This window comes from Schistocerca americana, unplaced genomic scaffold, assembly GCF_021461395.2.
Source record: "Schistocerca americana isolate TAMUIC-IGC-003095 unplaced genomic scaffold, iqSchAmer2.1 HiC_scaffold_24, whole genome shotgun sequence".
Classification (NCBI taxonomy): domain Eukaryota; kingdom Metazoa; phylum Arthropoda; class Insecta; order Orthoptera; family Acrididae; genus Schistocerca; species Schistocerca americana.
In genome coordinates, this window is record NW_025725950.1 from 3,466,598 (window position 1) to 3,476,307 (window position 9,710).

Consider the following 9,710-nt stretch of genomic DNA (forward strand, 5'->3'; position numbering starts at 1 on the left):
AAATTGCATCGGAATACAAGCAAAAGGCACAATGCCGACTTAAGTACAAGAAGACTGACTCTTCTTAATGTCTACGTTTTGAACCATTCCTGTGAAACTAGATATAGATTCCGATGCTTCACTTCAGGTTTACTGTATCCTACTGTCCTTCTCATTGACGATGAAACACAGAAATTGCATCGGAATTAAATACAAAAGGCACAATGCCGACTCAAGTACAAGAAGACTGGCTCCTCTTACTGTCTATGTTTGAACCTTTCCTGTGATACCGGTTTTAGATTCCGATGTTTCACTTCAGGTTTACTGTATCCCTTGGCCCTTCTCATTGACGTCGAAACACAGAAATTGTTTCGGAATTAAATAGAAAAGGCAAAATGCCGACTTAGGTACTAGAAAACTGACTCTTCTCACTGTCTATGTTTTGAACCACTCCTGTTACACTAGTTATACATTCCCACGCTTCACTTCAGGTTTACTGTATCCCTGTGACCGTCTTTTTGACGATGAAGCACAGAAATTGCATCGGAATTAAATACAAAAGGCACAATGCCGACTCAAGTACAATGAGACTGGCTCTTCTTACTGTCTATGTTTTTAACCTTTCCTGTGAGACCGGTTTTAGATTCCGATGCTTCAGCTCAGGTTTACTGTATCCCTTGGACCTTCTTATTGACGACGAAACACAGAAGTTGCATCAGAATTAAATAGAAAAGGCACAATGCCGGGTTAAGTACAAGAAAACTGACTCTTCTTACTGTCTAGGTTATGAATCATTCCTGTGACACTAGTTATAGATTCCGATGCATCACTTCAGGTGTACTGTATCCCTCTGACCTTCTTATTGACGATGAAACACAGAAATTGCATCGGAATTAAATATAAAATGCACAATGCCGACTTAATTATAAGAAAACTGACTCTTCTTACTGTCTATGCTTTGAACCATTCCTGTGACACTAGTTATAGATCCCGATGCTTCTCTTCAGGTTTACTGTATCCCTCTGACCTTCTCATTGACGATGAAACACAGAAATTGCATCGGAAATAAATACAAAACGCACTTTGACAACTCATGTACAGGAAGACTGGCTCTTCTTACTGTCAATGATTTGAACCTTTCCTGTGAGACCGGTTTTAGATTCCGATGCTTCAGCTCAGGTTTACTGTATCCCTTGGACCTTCTTATTGACGATGAAACACGGAAATTGCATCGGAAGTAAATACAAAAGGCACAATGCCGACTTACGTACATGAGAACTGACTCTTCTTACTGTCTATGTTTTGAACCATTCCTGTGACACTAGGTATAGATTACGATGCTTCACTTCAGGTCTACTGTATCCCTCTGACCATCTTATTGACGATGAAACCAAGAAATTGCATCGGAATTAAATACAAAAGGCACAATGCCGACTTAAGTACAAGAAAACTGACGCTTCTTACTGTCTATGTTTTGAACCATTCCTGTGACACTAGTTATACATTCCGATGCTTCACTTCAGGTTTACTGTATCCCTCGGACCTTCTTATTGATGATGAAACACAGAAATTGCATCGGAATTAAATACAAAAGGCACAATGCCGACTCAAGTATAAGAAGAGTGGCTAATCTTACTGTCTATGTTTTGAACCATTCCTGTGACACTAGTTATAGATTCCGATGCTTCACTTCAGGTTAACTGTATCCCTCTGACCTTCGTATTGACGATGAAACACAGAAATTGCGTCGGAAGTAAATACAAAAGGCACAGTGCCGACTCAAGTACAAGAAGGCTGGCTCATCTTACTGTCTTTGTTTTGAACCATTCCTGAGGCACTAGTTATAGCTTCCCATGCTTCTCTTCAGGTTTACTGTATCCCTCTGACCTTCTTATTGACGATGAAAAACAGAAATTGCATCGGAATTAAATACAAAAGGCACAATGCCGACTTAAGTACAAGAAAACTGACTCTTCTTACTGTCTATGTTTTGAACCATTCATGTGACACAAGTTATAGATTCCGATGCTTCACTTCAGGTTTACTGTATCCCTCTGACCTTCTTATTGACGGTGAAACACAGAAATTGCATCGGAATTAAATACAAAAGGCACATTACCGACTCAAGTACAAGGAGGCTGGCTCATCTTACTGTCTATGTTCTGAACCATTTCTGTGACACTAGTTATAGATTCCGATGCTTCTTTTCAGGTTTACTGTATCCCTCTGACATTCTTATTGACGGTAAAAACAGAAATAGCATCGGAATGAAATAGATTAGGCACAATGCCGACTTAAGTACAAGAAAACTGACTCTTCTTACTGTCTATGTATTGAACTATTCCTGTGACAGTAGTTATACATTCCGATGCTTCCCTTCAGGTTTACTGTATCCCCCGAGCCTTCTTATTGACGATGAAACACAGAAATTGCATCGGATTTAAATACACAAGGCACAATGCCGACTTAGGTACATGAGAACTGACTCTTCTTACTGTCTATGTTTGAACCTTTCCTGTGACACTAGTTATAGATTCCGATGCTTCACATCTGGTCTACTGTATCCATCTGACTTTCTTATTGACGATGAAACACAGAAATTGGATCGGAATTAAACACAAAAGGCACAATGCCGACGTAAGGACAAGAAAACTGACTCTCCTTACTGTCTATGATTTGAACCATTCCTGTGACACTAGTTATAGATTCCGATGCTTCGCTTCAGGTTTACTGTATCCCTCTGACATTCTTATAGACGATGAAACACAGAAATTGCATCGGAATTAAATAGAAAAGTCACAATTCCGACTAAAGTACAAGAAAACGGACTCTTCTTACTGTCTATGTTTGGAACCATTCCTGTGACACTAGTTATACATTCCGATTCTTCACTTCAGCTTTACTGTATCCCTCGGACTTTCTTATTGACGATGAAACACAGAAATTGCATCGGAATTAAATACAAAAGGCACAATGCCGACTTAGGTACATGAGAACTGACACTTCTTACTGACTATGTTTGAACCATTCCTGTGACACTAGTTATAGATTCCGATGCTTCACTTCTGGTCTACTGTATCCATCTGACTTTCTTATTGACGATGAAACACAGAAATTGCATCGGAATAAACAGAAAAGGCACAATGCCGACGTAAGTACAAGCAAACTGACTCTCCTTACTGTCTATGTTTTGAACCATTCCTGTGCCACTAGTTACAGATTCCGATGCTTCACTTCAGGTTTACTGTATCCCTCTGACTTTCCTATTGAAGATGAAACACAGAAATTGAATCGGAATTAAATACAAAAGGCACAAGGCCGACTTAATTATAAGAAAACTGACACTTCTTACTCTTTATGCTTTGAACCATTCCTGTGACATTAGTTATGGATTCCGATGCATCACTTCAGGTTTACTGTATCCCTCTGACCTTCTTATTGACGATGAAACACAGGAATTGCATCGGAAATAAATACAAAAGGCACAATGATGACTCAAGTACAAGAAGACTGGCTCTTCTTACTGTCTATATTTTGAACCTATCCTGTGAGACAAGTTTAAGATTCCGATGCTTGACTTTAGGTTTACTGTAACCCTTGGATATTCTTATTGACGATGAAAAACAGAAATTGCATCGGAATTAAATACAAAAGGCACAATGCCGACTTAAGCACAAGGAAACTGAGTCTTCTTACTGTCTATGGTTTGAACCATTCCTGTGACACTAGTTATAGATTCCGATGCATCACTTCAGGGTTACTGTATCCCTCTGACCTTCTTATTGACGATGAAACACAGAAATTGGATCTTAATTAAATACAAAGGGCTCAATGCAGACTTAAGTACAGGAAGACTGATTCTTCTTACCGTCTATGTTTTGAACCATTCCTGTGACACTAGTTATAGATTCCGATGCTTCACTTCAGGTTTATTGTATCCTTCTGACCTTCTTATTGACGATCAAACCCAGAAATTGCATCGGAATTAAATACAAAAGGCACAATGCCGACTCAAGTACAAGAGGACTGGCTCTTCTTACTGCCTATGCTTTTGAACCTTTGCTGTGAGACCGGTTATAGATTCCGATGCTTCACTTTAGGTTTACTGTATCCCTTGGACCTTCTTATTGACGACGAAACAAAGAAATTGAATCGGAATTAAATTGAAAAGCAGAATGCCGACTTAAGTACAAGAAAACTGACTCTTCTTACAGTCTTTGTTTTGAACCATTCCTGCGACACTAGTTATAGACTCCGATGCATCACTTCAGCTATATTGTAACTCTCTGAATTTCGTATTGATGATGAAACACAGAAATTGCATCGGAATTAAATACAAAAGGCACAATGCCGACTAAAGTATAAGAAAACTGATTCTTCTTACTGTCTATGCTTTGAACCATTCCTGTGACACTAGTTATAGATTCCAATGCTTCACTTCAGGTTTACTGTATCCTTCTGACCTTCTTAATGACGATGAGACACAGAAAATGCATCGGAACACAAACAAAAGGCACAATGCCGACTTAAGTACTAGAAGACTGACTCTCCTTACTGTCTATGATTTGAACTACTCCTGTAACACTAGTTATAGATTACGATGCTTCACTTCAGGTTTACTGTATCACTCTGACCTTCTTGTTGACGATGAAACACAGAAATTGCATCGGAATTAAATCCAAAAGGCACAATGCCGACTCAAGTACAAGAAGGCTGGCTCTTCTTACTGTCAATGGTTTGAACCTTTCCTGTGATGCCGATTTTAGATTCCGATGCTTCACTTCAGGTTTGCTGTATCCCTCTGACCTTCTTATTGACGATGAAACACAGAAATTGCATCGGAATATATAAAAAAGGCACAATGCAGCCTTAATTATAAGAAAACTGACTCTTCTTACTGTCTATGCTTTGAACCATTCCTGAGACACTAGTTATAGTTTCCGATGCATCACTTCAGGATTACTGTATCCCTCTGACCTTTTTATTGACGATGAAACACAGAAATTGCATCGGAATTAAATACAAAAGACACAATGCCTACTTAATTATCAGAAAACTGACTGTTCTTACTGTCTATGCTTTGAACCATTCTGTGACACTAGTTATTGATTCCGAAGCCTCACTTCAGGTTTATTGTATCCCTCTGACCTTCTTATTGTCGATGAAACACAGAAATTGCATCAGAATTAAATACAAAAGGCACAATGCCGACTTAAGTACAAGAAAACTGACTCTTCTTACTGTCTATGTTATGAACCATTCCTGTGACACTAGTTACATATTCCGATACTTCTCTTCAGGTTTACGGTATCCCTCTGACCTTCTTATTGAAGATGAAACACAGAAATTGCATCGAAGTTAAATTCAAAAGGCACAATGCCGACTTAAGTTCAAGTAAACTGATTCTTCTTACTGTCTATGTTTTTAACCATTCCTGTGACACTAGTTATAGATTCCGATGCTTCACTTCAGGTTTACTGTATCCCTCTGACTTTCTTATTGACGATGAAACACAGAAATTGCATCGGAATTAAATACAAAAGGCACAATGCCGACTCAAGTACAAGAAAACAGGCTCTTCTTACTGTCTATGTTTTGAACCATTCCTGTGACACTAGTTATAGATTCCGATGCTTCACTTCAGGTTTACTGTATCCCTCTGACCTTCTTATTGACGACGAAACACAGAAATTGCATCGGAATTAAATAGAAATGCACAATGCCGACTTAAGTGCAAGAAAACTGACTCTTCTTACAGTCTTTGTGTTGAACCATTCCATTGACACTAGTTATAGATTCCGATGCTTCACTTCAGGTTTACTGCATCCCTCTGACCTTCCTATTGACGATGAAACTCAGAAATTGCATCGGAGTTAAATTCTAAAAGCACAATGCCGACTCAAGTACAAGAGGACTGGCTCTTCTCACTGCCTATGTTTTGAACCATTCCTGTGACACTAGTTATAGATTCCGATGCTTCACTTCAGGTTTACTGTATTCCTCTGACCTTCTTATTGACGATGAAACACAGAAATTGCATCGGAATTAAATACAAAAAGCACAATGCCGACTTAAGTATAAGAAAACTGACTCTTCTTACTGTCTATGTTTTGAACCATTCCTGTGACACTAGTTATAGATTGCGATGCTTCACTTCAGGTTTACTGTATCCCTCTGACCTTCTTAATGACGATGAGACACAGAAATTGCATCGGAATACAAACAAAAGGCACAATGCAGACTTAAATACTAGAAGACCGACTCTCCTTACTGTCTATGTTTTGAACTACTCCTGTGACACTAGTAATAGATTACGATGCTTCACTTCAGGCTTACTGTATCACTCTGACATTCTTGTTGACGATGAAATACAGAAATTGCATCGGAATTAAATCCAAAAGGCGCAATGCCGACTCAAGTACAAGAAGACTGGCTCTTCTTACTGTCTATGATTTGAACCTTTCCTGTGAGACCGATTTTAGATTCCGATGCTTCACTTCAGGTTTAGTGTATCCCTCTGACCTACGTATTGACGATGAAACACAGAAATTGCATTGGAATTAAATACAAGAGGCACAATGCCGACTTAAGGACAAAAAGACTGACTCTTCTCACTCTCTATGTTTTGAACCATTCCTGTGACACTAGTTATAGATTCCGATGCTTCACTTCAGGTTTACTGTATCCTTTGGAACTTCTTATTGCCGATGAAACACAGAAATTGCATCGGAATTAAATACAAAAGGCCCAATGCCGAATTAAGTACTAGAAGACTGACTCTTCCTACTGTCTATGTTTTGAACCATTCCTGTGACACTAGTTATAGATTCCGATGCTTCACTTCAGGTTTACTGTAACCCTCTGAGCTTCATATTGACGATGAAACACAGAAATAGCATCGGAATTATATACAAGAGGCACAATGCTGACTTAAGTACAAGAAGACTGACTCATCTTACTGTCTATGTTTGAACCTTTCCTGTGACACTAGTTATAGATTCTGATGCTTCACTTCAGGTTTACTGTATGCCTCTGACCTTCTTGTTGACGATGAAATACAGAAATTGCAACGGTATTAAATCCAAAAGGCGCAATGCCGACTCAAGTACAAGAAGACTGGCTCTTCTTACTGTCTATGATTTGAACCTTTCCTGTGAGACCGATTTTAGATTCTGATGCTTCACTTCAGGTTTACCGTATCCCTCTGACCTTCTTATTGAAGATGAAACACAGAAATTGCATCGGATTTAAATACAAAAGGCACAATGCCGACTTAAGTACAAGAAAACTGATTCTTCTTACTCTCTATGTTTGAACCATTCCTGTGACACGAGTTATAGATTGCGATGCTTCACTTCAGGTTTACTGTATCCCTCTGACCTTCTTATTGACGATGAAACACAGAAATTGCATCTTAATTAAATACAAAAGGCCCAATGCCGACTTAAGTACAGGAAGACTGACTCTTCTTACCGTCTATGTTTTGAACCATTCCTGTGACACTAGTTATAGATTCCGATGTTTCACTTCAGGTTTACTGTATCCCTCTGACCTACGTATTGACAATGAAACACAGAAATTGCATTGGAATTAAATACAAGAGGGACAATGCCGACTTAAGGACAAAAGGACTGACTCTTCTCACTCTCTATGTTTTGAACCATTCCTGTGACACTAGTTATAGATTCCGATGCTTCACTTCAGGTTTACTGTATCCTTTGGAACTTCTTATTTCCGATGAAACACAGAAATTGCATCGGAATTAAATACAAAAGGCCCAATGCCGAATTAATTACTAGAAGACTGACTCATCCTACTGTCTATGTTTTGAACCATTCCTGTGACACTAGTTATAGATTCCAATGCTTCACTTCAGGTTTACTGTATCCCTCTGAGCTTCATATTAACGATGAAGCACAGAAATTGCAGCGGAATTATATACAAGAGGCACAATGCTGAAATAAGTACAAGAAGACTGGCTCATCTTACTGTCTATGTTTTGAACCATTCCTGTGACACTAGTTATAGATTCCGATGCTTCACTTCAGGTTTACTGTATCCCTCTGACCTTCTTATTGACGATGAAACACAGAAATTGCGTCTTAATTAAATACAAAAGGCACATTGCCGACTTAAGTACAGGAAGACTGACTCTTCTTACCGTCTATGATTTGAACCATTCCTGTGACACTAGTTATAGATGCCGATGCTTCACTTCAGGTTTACTGCATCCCTCTGACCTTGTTATTGACGTTGAAACACAGAAATTGCATCGGAATTAAATTCTAAAGGCACAATACCAACTCAAGTACAAGAGGACTGGCTCTTCTTACTGTCTATGTTTGGAACCTTTCCTGTGAGACCGGTTTTAGATTCCGATGCTTCACTTCATTTTTACTGTATCCCTTGGATCTTCTTATTGACGACGAAACACAGAAATTGCATCGGAATTAAATAGAAATGCACACTGCCGACTTAAGTACAAGAAAACTGACTCTTCTTACAGTCTTTGTGTTGAACCATTCCTGTGACACTAGTTATAGATTCCGATGCTTCACTTCAGCTTTACTGCATCCCTCTGACCTTCTTATTGACGATGAAACACAGAAATTGCATCAGAATTAATTTCTAAAGGCACAATGCCGACTCAAGTACAAGAGGACTGGCTCTTCTTACTGTCTATGATTTGAACCATTCCTGTGACACTAGTTATAGATTCCGATGCATCACTTCAGGTTTACTGTATCCCTCTCACCTTCTTTTTGACGATGAAACACAAAAATTGCATCGTAATTAAACACAAAAGGCGCAATACCGACTTAAGTATAAGAAAACTGACTCTTCTTACTGTCTGTGTCTTGAACGATTCCTGTGACACTAGTTATAGATTCCGATGCTTCACTTCAGGTTTACTGTATCCCTCTGATCTTCTTAATGACGATGAGACACAGAAATTGCATCGGAATACAGACAAAAGGTACAAGTTCTAGAAGACTGACACTCCTTACTGTCTATGTTTTGAACTACTCCTGTGACACTAGTTATAGATTACGATGCTTTACTTCAGGTTTACGTTATCACTCTGAACATCTTGTTGACGATGAAACACAGAAAATGCATCGGAACTAAATCCAAAAGGCGCAATGACGACTCAAGTACAAGAAGACTTGCTCTTCTTACTGTCCATGTTTTGAACCATTCCTGTGACACTAGTTATAGATTCCGATGCTTCACTTCAGGTTTACTGTATCCCTCTGATCTTCTTATTGATGATGAAACACAGAAATTGCAACTTAAATAAAAACAAAAGGCACAATGCCGACTTCAGTACAGGAAGAGTGACTGTTCTTACCGTCTATGCTTTGAACCACTCCTGTGACACTAGTTATAGATTCCGATGCTTCACTTCAGGTTTACTGCATCCCTCTGACCTCGTTATTGACGATGAAACACAGAAATTGCATCGGAATTAAATTCTAAAGGCACATTACCAACTCAAGTACAAGAGGACTGGCTCTTCTTACTGTCTATGTTTGGAACCTTTCCTGTGAGACCGGTTTTAGATTCCGATGCTTCACTTCATTTTTACTGTATCCCTTGGACCTTCTTATTGACGACGAAACACAGATATTGCATCGGAATTAAATAGAAATGCACAATGCCGACTTAAGTACAAGAAAACTGACTCTTCTTACAGTCTTTAAGTTGAACCATTCCTGTGGCACTAGTTA